This window comes from Canis lupus, chromosome 24, assembly GCF_011100685.1.
Source record: "Canis lupus familiaris isolate Mischka breed German Shepherd chromosome 24, alternate assembly UU_Cfam_GSD_1.0, whole genome shotgun sequence".
NCBI lineage: Eukaryota > Metazoa > Chordata > Mammalia > Carnivora > Canidae > Canis > Canis lupus.
Genome location: NC_049245.1, coordinates 11,583,455 through 11,594,695, shown reverse-complemented (window position 1 = coordinate 11,594,695; position 11,241 = coordinate 11,583,455). Strand labels below are relative to the sequence as shown.

General features: G+C 37.5%; 1 long non-coding RNA gene across 1 annotated transcript; it reads left to right on the top strand.

Annotated features, from left to right (window-relative positions):
* Nucleotides 1-371: 371 nt before the first annotated feature.
* On the top strand, nt 372-2,068 carry LOC111092144. The gene is made up of 3 exons (XR_005377571.1): nt 372-433; nt 1,284-1,355; nt 1,979-2,068. It is a non-coding gene; the product is annotated as an uncharacterized LOC111092144 (long non-coding RNA).
* The last annotated feature ends 9,173 nt before the right edge of the window (nt 2,069-11,241 follow it).

Sequence of the window (11,241 nt, the reverse complement as noted above, 5' to 3'; positions counted from 1 at the left end):
TCAAGTGAGCCAAAAATGCATGTTTTTTCCACATATTTTTCCATTTATATTTTATTTGAGCATACACTATAAATGCCCAGCAACACAAGCATTAGTTCAACAAATTAATGTGTTTTATAATAACTTGTTATATATATATGCATATATATATACACATATATATGTGTATATTTTAAAAAAGGAGGGGGAGAGCTTATAAAATACTATGTACAGTGTGCTGCCATTTGGAAAAATATATTTTCTGTGATTACATGGAGACACATTCCTATAAATAGAGAATAAAATCAAAGCACATAACAACAAAAAATTGATTATTTCTGGACAGTAGGATCACAGGTCATTTTTTCTTTTCTCACTGGCTAGAGCAAACCAAAAGGCCAGCCTAGAGTCAAAGGGTAGGGAAACAGATCCCATCTTCTGACAGGAGGAAAAGGTGTGGATCAAAAAAGGTAGTAGACTCTGGGAAACGAACTAGGGGTGGTGGAAGGGGAGGTGGGCGGGGGGTGGGAGTGGCTGGGTGAGGGGCACTGGGATGGGTGCTTGATGGGATGAGCACTGGGTGTTATTCTATATGTTGGCAAATTGAACACCAATAAAAAATAAATTTATTTAAAAAAAAGAATTAAAATAAAATAAAATAAACATAAAAATGAAAAAAAAATTCTAAAAAAAAAAAAAAAACCCCCAAAAAAACAAAAAAGGTAGTAGAAAATTGAAGCCCCTTTTCTAATCCTCAAGGGTAAACTTCAGCCAGCTGTAGCATTACTCTTGGAAGCTATTTAAGGGAGTTTAAACAATGATAAATGGTTTCCACTATGAGTCTATTTTAACCATTGAGAGGCTTCACGCCTTTAATCCTGAGATCTGGCTCCTAATGAGATTCAAAGATCAACATGTTGACAGCTAATTTTTTAAATTATTAAAATGGTAATGGTATGAGTCTCTCAATAAGAAAATTTTTAATAAAGTTAATTGTAGTCACTGATCCTTCATTGCTCAGAGTTAGTGCCTATCAACTCTTCACTACAATGATCACATTTTCAAGTGTTTCTTCAAATTATTATAATTAATACCATAACATTCTGCAACACTTTGTAAGGTCCTGATTTATATTCCTTTATCAACTGATTTTTAAAAGGAAATTCTAAATGAAATGAGTGGTTGATGTGACCTTAAATCCAGAAACATGAAAAGTTCCTGGTATGTAGCTTATACTCATTGCTCAATGATGCTATATAATTTTAAACAAAGCTCTGACATTCACTAAAGTTTTCTGTTTAAAGATAGGATATATAAGAAGAAGAGATTTGAGTCCCTGAATCTACAGTATCAGATGTACAATTTTGAAATTAAAGGTATAGTATCTGTTGTTATATGGAACTGAAATATTTTGCAGAAGGGAGAAATATTCTGTTATCCATTTCATATTTAATTGCAGTGCTTTTTATGTTCTTGCATCAGCTTGTGGGGATCAACTTCAAGGACCTAGGTTTTATATGCACCCTGCCATATACACAATTAATGTCCAAAGAAAGGAATTGTGGTTGTATCTAGAATTATCTGGGGTAGTTAGAAAAAATAGGTATTAGTTTTAGCCTCTACTCTAGAACATAAAAATCAGAATCTCAGACAGTGTCAACAAGGACTCTCATGTGCAGTCCCAGGTTGAGAACTACTGATTTAAGCAATTGTGAAAACCTAAAGGTTCTAAACAGTTGGTGTCTTGGATACCCTTAGGTAGCTGGCAATGATCTTGGAGAGCTTTACCCTTGTGCATAAGTTCTCTTGATTATAAGAGAGGGAAATACAAGACCAATGGGGAAAAGGGACAAGACCAGGATAAGCTGACAAGGTTCAATGTCCCAGTAAATTAGGTCAGGGTTCAGAGAGAAACCCAGCTTTACAGGGAGGCAAGATTAGTAAGAGCAAAACCAAGAATTATCTGTTGTAATGCTTAAAACAAACTTTCCTATTTCAGCAGGCAGAATTGTTGCCACTCTGGGAACTCATGAGCACAAGTCCATCTGTGATCAACTCAACTCAGTTCCAAGTTCTACTGGATTTGGGGCTCACACAACTGGTAAATCTTATTTATCATTTCTACAGTAACAATTGTTTTTTAATCCATAATTTTTTGAGATTGTGGTGCATTTTATAATCAATTAGTGCACTTAATGCAGTGTTCTTTTTCATTATGACTAAATTGATGGTCTGTCTTAAAATTTATGACATCCTAAATTCAAGGACACATGGTGTTGCCAGGGTTCTCCAGACTAGCTCAGGAACTAGACCATGGGTGAGACCTGGCATTAGAGTTAGCTGTGATGACTTAAGGTCACTGGAAGGAAAAGAAGGCCATAACTGAAATTACGGATTAACACAATCAAGATGTTGAAGAAGACTGCTTCTAGTTCTCAAAAGCTTGCTCTCTACTCTGGGAAATAAGCTAAGAATAGTGAAGTACCATGAGAAAGTTGTCCAGCAAATACAAGTGGTTGGTTCCTGAGCCCACTTTTCAATGGCTCACACCCTCTGTTGGTGGTAGGCAGTCAATATATCTCTGCCCCATCAAGGTTTTGCTTATAGCTTTCAAAATCTTTAAGTTGGAAGGTAGAAAATGATGGAGTTTCAACCCAAGTTCTGTGGAACACACTATGTTCTAAAAATTTAGAGGATTGAGGTTGAAAAGGACTAGGGAAAGATTAATGAGTTGGAGTGGAGTCTTAAAGAATTTCAATGGGTAAAGACAGGGCTTTTCAAAGATCAATAAATGTAAAACTCTTAAAGGGGAAAAGAGCAGGGTGCATTCCTGGCAGAGTGCTTCATCTAGAACATTTCCTAATTCAACCCAGAAAGCCCTGATTTGGTTAATCCAGAGTTAATTGGCAAAGCAAGAATCTACTTGCAAATGGCTGAAAATGTGACCAAATGCTTCTTTCTGTTTTTCCCTCCTGACACAGAACAGAAATGTAGGCTTCTCTAAGAATTTTCTATCACACCCAGAGATTCATGCCAACGAATCTTAACCATAGAGGCCCATTTCTCATTTTGCAAATCACGCACCAGAAAAGAACTCCCACTTGCTTGCAGAGAAGTTCTGGAACAAACAGACCCCTGAGGGCATAGAGCAGGATAAGCAGAAGAAAAACACAGCTCCCAATGCTTGATGGGGAAGAGAGAAGGCTCTGGTGCTATTCCCCTCAGGGGGAAGAATCCCACACACTGAGTATAATTTCCAGGCATGTCGAGTAATGGGGCAAAATTAAATCGGACTCTTCTCTATCTTAAATCTAATTAATCTTCCTCTGCCATGTACTCACTCCACTAAAATACAGCATTACAATTCCAGCACTTTGGTTTGCATTTTGCAGCAGCTCTCCGTAAGCAGCAGTCATCTGATCTTCTAGCTCATGAAATCCTAATATGGGCTGACTTAGAAAAGGGGAAAGACTGGTCCTTGACAAATGTGTATTGAGAGTTTTAAATGCCAAGAAGTAGTAGCCCAGGAAAATAATAATTATTCATCATCATCCACATCATCATTAAGGTTGTTGCATGAAGACTAAGAAATCATCCATTGTGTTAGCTATTAGTGGAATTATATTCTCCATGTACACACTTAAATATTCCTTGGGAATGATTTGTAGAAACAGCATTGCTTAAAACAGTCTATAACTGTCAGCAATTCATATTTAATTCTGAATTTGTTCTGACTTCTTTTTTTGCATAAATGTTTTTGATCTGCTATTTTCTTGGGGGAGAAAAAGTTTGCTTCAAAATCAAGGTCAATCTTATCGAAACCAACCCTGACTCCAATATATCTAATAGCTTCAGGATAAAAGTACACAAGATTTAGTTGAGCAAGAGTATGTTTTAATACTTCTTTAAAACTAAGCTCCTATTATAATGGTTTCCTACCCCTGGAGTGAGGAAATCCCGGATAAAACTTCTCTCGTATTTACTTATTTAGTCCATGCCAGAACTACAAAAGGAGAAACTGTATTCTGGCAAGAGTTATCCTAAGAGGGAGACATTGCAAAATAAACCAGCATGTTGAAACGTTTAGAAATATACCACAAATATTTATGCATTATGGGCTGTTTACATGTGCATGTACGCATATATATTATATATATATATATATATATATATATATATATATATATATAATGATAGTAGAAGAGCCAAGATTCCTGCATATTATAAAACTTGTATTTATCATCAATTCTAGTTTTGTGACACTGACTAGAGAGGATGGACTAGAAATGATCACCTTTTTAGCTTCAAATTGTATCATTTTATAGTTTATATTTATCCTATCTGATTGACTTAATAAGGTAGAGTACATGAACAGGTCATATGCATGCTTTTCTTTTCCTCCTGAAAGCCATGTATGTCAGAGTGTATGCAGGGGTGAGCTTCTAAGGATTGTGTGCATAGATAATTGCAACAATACAATTATTGATGTCTAGATATGTTTTGAAAGAACCGGAAATCATTTTATGCTTCTTTATATTTTTATAGTATTTATTTCATGGCTTTCACTATTAAGTATCTACAAAGTGATTGAGGGAAGAAAGGAATGGGTGAATGAAAAAAACGTGTTCCAATCAAACAAAATGTATAAATTTAAAATAAGGATTAGTCAGACAGTAAATATTCTAGGCTCTGCATTTCATGAAGTCTCTGTTGTAACTACTCAAATATGTTAGTTTAGAGCAAAAACAGCTATAGACAATGTATAAACAAATGATTGTGGTTGTGTGCCAATAAAGCTTTATTTACAAAAATAGTCTGTGGGCAATAGTTTATCAGTTCCTGAACCGAAGCATCAAGGGCAATCCTTTATTCTCAAAATAACTGCTTAACTTACAGATATTTGGATGATTTGCAAGTCTTCCTTAGTGGGTCAGCTTGGAGGAAACTCTAATTCATCCAAACTGTTTTTGCTGATAAGTCATCAATACACAGAAGGTCTATAGGATCAGCCAGGCTTCAGTACTTTTTCTCCTCCCTGTCAGTAAATTCCTATTGGCTTTGCTGCATTTTATGTATTGTTCCCATTTCCAGGCTAAATGAGGGAAAGGGGATAGATGGCATAAGAGGACATTGAATGCGATTGCAGGCATCCCACATAGTCTACCCATTAGTCACTTTCGGATTTCCAGTGGGGTGAATGCAGCATTCATTAATGCCTAGAGACAGCCTAGGCTAGGTCCAGACAGTCTGCTGGCAGAAAGAAAGCTAAAGGCAAAGGAAGGCCTGTGTCGATTGTCGTCTGTAGTTATGAGCCTGAGAAACAGTAGCTATGAATCAGACTGTCTGATGCTCAGCTGTCTTTATTTGCAACAGTAAGGAAGATAATATTTTAAAAAGCTTTTAGGAATAAAATGAGTCTTAACCACTAGAGAGAAGAATCACAGTCTACAGCTATATCGCTTCGGGGGCTAATGATGATTCACTGTAAAATTAGACCAATTAAGCACCCTCCCCCAATTCTGTAGTCTTGAGAGAGTTAGATAAGATCATTGCTTCCCTTTGACTCATGGAATCCTAAAATAAAGGGGATCTCAGAAATTTTCTGGTCATGGGGTTATGGAATGTTCAAAATATAAGACATCTTACTAGAGATCTGGTCAACTCTTTTATTTACAGATGAGGAAACTGAGTCCTGGTGAGGTAAGTGATATCCGGTGATTCATAGCTAGTGGGGTGGTGAAGGTAGAATTTGAACCAGCACTCTTGATAGATTGATTGAATAATAGTGTCTTAATGAGTGAACCAATCAACTAATTTAGTTTACAAATTGCTTTCCAAAGTGATTTTTATCAAAGAACCAATTTTGATTTTTCATAAGGATCAGAGAAGACCAGCATTCCCCAGAATCTACTTCAGGAAATGCTGTAATTATTACTCCACGCCATCAAACCCTTTCAACTCCACCCACACATCCACTTTACAGGTGAGGGAAATTAGATTTAGGTTGATGGCTCCTGTGTTTGTCTAGGTTGATGGCTCCTGTGTTTGCATATTAGAAATGCCATAGGAATCTTTTTAGAATCCAAAGCCTATGCCACATCCAGACCAATAAATCACAATCTCTAGGGGGAAAGGCATAAGATGCCATATTTTTTAAGTTTTCCAGGCAATTTTAGTGTGGAAATGTTTTGGGAACCACTGGGCCAGGTGATCTCTTCTTACGTTAATATCTCAAGTAGAAAGACTCATCATCCACTGTGAAAGAAAATGATTTAAGGACATCAGAAGAAATGGAATAACTCTTCTCTAAAGGAGTCCCCATCTCTCTCTCTCTCTCTCTCTCTCTCTCTTTCTCTCCCTCTCACTCACACATACCACAGGGTGGTTCTGAAGAATAAACCAATACAGGTAAAAGTGCTCTAGGAAACCAAAGAAGTTCTAGAATATAGTACTGTTTTTACCTTAGGAGACATTTAAACTTCAATTAGCTGTGAATGTTGTTCTCTTTACTTGGAAGAATTATTCAGGGATTTAAGTAAATTTTATAAAGCACTTAAAAGTTTTAAAAGTTGTTACTGAAATTAGCTACCTTATAATCCTAATATTTCAGCTGTTTGGCGGCATTTCAGTGGGAGGTAGCTATTCTATGATAACTTAGCAGCCCACCTATACTTTCAGGAAGCCTTACTATAGATGCTGTTCAAAGGTGGTAGCAGTAGTTTGGGTTCATTCATACTTTATATAATTTACTCATGCTTACTTGAAAATTAAAACCTAGAACTATTTTTAGAAGAAACTGTGTTTATACCATATTTTAAAATTTAAAGTTATATTGCAGATGTATTTAATCAAAGAAGATGCAGGAGTTGCCTCCTTTAACTTCATGCTTTCACATAAAAAGCTTATCACCACATTCCACTGAAATACCATATGTAATTTTTTCTTGAATTTTCTTTATCAAATCTACCCCTACCAGCTCATCTGGGCAGTAGATGACTTTGGTATAGTAAGCTAAGTTGGAAGATTATGGTGTATTACTAAATGTTTCCATTTTAATAAAATTCCAGATGCTTTTTTAAAGTGGTTGTTTCTGATTGCAGTTTTAGTGTCTTTCAGATTTTACTCACTTTCTTCGAGTCAAGATGAGCTCTTTATTCCTTGCTCTGCCTCTACATTTTTGGCTCTAGCTCATGTACCTGAAGCTCACTGTTTCATCCCCTTAGATCCTCTAGCTTTCCAGGGGCAAGGAAGAGAGCAGCAGGAGCCCCCTACCCTAGAGTTTTTTATCTAAAACCAATTAACTATCTTGCCATCATCCAAATGCACTCTTGCTCTTCATGACTTGAAGCTGCATTGCATTGTGATTATACTATTCATACTTAGATTGTGTTTAATTGGGGTTACTTTAAGAGATTATGGGAAGAGCCAAGTAACTCCCACTTTCAGCCACCCATTTTATTCTCTCCTATAGAAGTGTGGAATTTAAGGCAAAATAAGATCTTCTCCTGCTTATTCTTGTATCGACACATCTTGCTTTCCGTAGGAAATTGTTTTGTGAGATTTAGGAAAGAAGAGCCAAGAAATGCTTGTTCTGAAAACTGAAGGACTGAGTCAGTAAAAGAAGAGCTAGAGCCTTGATTTAAAAAAATCTCAAAGCACTGATGATCTCTTCTATTGTAGTGACAGAACTACAGATCATGATGTTCCACTGCAGTGTTAGAAATACCACTTGAAAATCCTGGGAAAGTGGGATGCCTGGGTGGCTTAGCAGTTGAGCCCCTGATTTCAGCCCAGAGCATGATCCTGGAGTCCCGGAATCAAGTCCCACATCGGGCTCCCTGCATGGACCTTGCATCTCTCTCTGCCTATGTCGCTGTCTCTCTCTCTCTCTCTCTCTGTGTTTATCATGAATAAATAGATAAATAAATAAAATCTTTAAAAAAAAAAAAAGAAAATCTTGGGAAAGTGACTTCAGGAAGAACTCTCCCCAAGAGAAGTCACTCAAATTAGGAGAGGATGGGAGGGGAGGGAAGATGTGTTGCCCAGCAGGAAAAAGGAAAAGGATGGAGGACATCACCATTCCTACCTGACAAGGCCTAGTGTTTGCTTTTGTGAGATTTGAGCCAGCATTTACAACTTTCACACTAACCAAAAGAGACAGGTGGTTTTTAACCTTCAGTTTTTCCATGCAGGCAACCTGACACCCCAGGGCACACATGTGGCCACTGGGTGTTTTCATCCTATGGCCAACAGATGTTGATCTTAGAAACCACAGCTCTCAGATATTTCTACTTTTGGAGCATCATTCCTAGGCCCATATTAACATATAATGAACATCTATCATATATTCCTGTGAGTGAGAATGGAATAGGACAGGAAGGAGAGAAAGAGAGAGATTGAGGTGCCTAAGACTAAGAAGATAGAGATAAATAAAAATAAAAGAATAAAAAAATAAAAAATAAATAAAAGAATTTTCAAGTGATATTTCTACCACTGCAATGGAGTACCATAGAAAGGTCCTTGCTTTAACTGAACTCAATGGGTAAAAAAATTAAATGAAAAAACAAGTGATGGTTTTTTGGCCCAGAAGTATTAGAGAACATATGTCTTCTGTAATATGAAAGGACTACTGTCAGGACGCCTGGGTGGCTCAGCGGTTGGGTGTCTGCATTCAGCTCAGGTTGTGATCCCAGGATCCAGGATCGAGTCCTGCATCAGGCTCCCTGTGAGGAGCCTGTTTCTCCCTCTGCCTATGTTTCTGCCTCTCTCTCTCTCTCTCTCTCTCTCTCTGTGTCTCTCATGAATAAATAAAAAAAATTAAAAATTTTTTTAAAAAAGAAAGGACTACTGTCTACTCATTTTCATCTATTTATTGTCACTAGGACAATAAAGTATGTGTCTTCAATATTTGGGGAATTTTTTTTTTTCATGATGGTTGTAGCTTTTCCCTTATTGACCTAGAAACAAGAATTTCTTGGCTTTTCTTTCCTATATCCCACAAATAGAAACTCAGGGACTACTACATGCCAAACAATGAAAGAGGTGAAGACAAACTCATGGGGCTTATCTTTACAGGTAACAATTCAAACACCTCTGCTTTTTCTTTTTAAGAATATCCGTACTCATTGTTTTAGAATTTAGTGTCAAAGTTTTTAGAATTTAGTGTCAAGGTTTTGCTTCCCTGAAAACAACTGAGCCATTTTCTCTTATGAGTATGGAAAACATGACTAAGTATGAGGACACTGGCCTATCTCTTTGTGACATTATTGCCAAAATACTGTCTGAAATTCTGATTCCTCACTCTCTCTGAGGCTAACGGCACTTGTTTTCTTTTTTTTTTTTTTTTAAGATTTATTTATTTATTTATGATAGACAGAGAGAGAGAGAGAGAGTGAGAGAGAGGCAGAGACACAGGAGGAGGGAGAAGCAGGCTCCATGCCGGGAGCCCGACGTGGGACTCGATCCCGGGACTCCAGGATCGCGCCCTGGGCCAAGGCAGGCGCCAAACCGCTGAGCCACCCAGGGATTCCCCCGGCACTTGTTTTCTATTGTTTCCGTGTGTGTATGTGTGTGTGTGTGTGTGTGTGTGTGTGTGTGTGTGTGTTTTCCTAGCTTGTTCATCTAGGAGCTGTATTTCTTTTTACCCTCTGGGGCAGTAATATCTGTTACTAGAGGGAAATCTATATCAGAGTCAACAAAGCAGGGATGAGGACTTCTCTTCTTGCAGAAGACACATTCCATGTTATGTTTTCTTAAACCATAAACCATGACTTGTTTCTTAATTTTTTTCCTGTTGAGCTGAGGTAGATACCATACCTCATTATGGTATGCATAATAATAACTAATGCCCCATCACTGCCCTGCACTCATATCCAACTCTTTTTCCACACAGAATCCTTTTTTTCCTCCCTTGCTGCCAGGAAACTTATTGAAATTAGTCTAGTAAAATATGGCACTTGAGAATTGAAAATACTGGGAACTTTGTCTAGCTCCTTTTATGGTGGCCCTAAATTTTTAGACAATTGGCCACTGAACTTTCAAAGTAGTTACAGCAAAACCACTGGGTGAGTGCTTAAGGAGGACAGAAGTCCTAACCCATATGTCTTACTATCTGTTTTCATCACGGATCCCCATGCATATGTTATTTTTGTGATACATATCCATATAGTAAATGACAAATAACCATTAAAAATAATTTGGCTTCTTGCTGAAGTGTATGAATTTAAGTGATATGAATGTGTTCATTCATTTATGTAACAGTTAGTGACTGAGGACCAGGATGCCAGGCACAGCACATCATAAGGAGTGGTTCTGCCTACAAATTAGCAAAACACCTTTAGTCTAGAAGTCTGGGAAGTGACTATAATATTCCTTGAATCAGAAAGAGCACCTTCCCCAGATCTGAAATTTAATTAATGTGGAACCATAAGCGATGGACTTAACTTCAATAGATCTCAATTATCTGAGAAAGTAAGAAAGAATCAGGCCCATCTCACAGGGATAGAGTAAAACTAAATGAATACTATATGTAGAGTCTATAAGAAGCCAGGGAATCAACAAAAGTTGGTTGTCTTTTTATGCCCTAATTGATAGGACCCACTTCCATATCCTTCCATTTGAAGGGAACAGACCTATTTTGATCAAGAACAGCCATGTGGAAAGATTCAAGTTTCCTAGAAGCAAGATCCATTGGCCTTCACTTGCTAAAAGACATTTCATTGCCTTAAAAGGAAGCTCTGTGCAGCATGAAAAGGAGAAAGGGATGCTGCTTCAGAGCAGGGTGAATTTACTGTTCTCTGCTCCCTGTAATTTAAAGGGTTAATTTGCTTTCATGTTGCTCCCACTGAGAAACACTGTGATTATGGGAGGCAGGTTCCCACAAAAATAAAGAGAGAAGCCTTTTCAAAGGATAAACTGGCAAGGCCATAGTTAATTTCCATGAGAGTCAAGTGAGCAAAACTTTGGGCAAGTCTTTGAAAATTCACTTGGGACACTTTATATCCAGGAGACAGTGCTTAAAAGACAGGAATCCCATACCTTGAATTCACTTTCCCATGAAAAGCTGCAAAGTTACTACAGGAAACAAAAGCAATTTACCTTTACCCTAACCAACCCTCCCTGCCTTCTCCAACCTCCTCTCTCCCACTGTAGCCCACTACCTGAAAAATTCAAGCAGTGAGAGGTGACTTGCTTTAACTCTTTGCTACTCAAAGTGTAGTTCATGGAACTGGCAGCTTTGACTTCACTTGGGAGGTTGTTAAA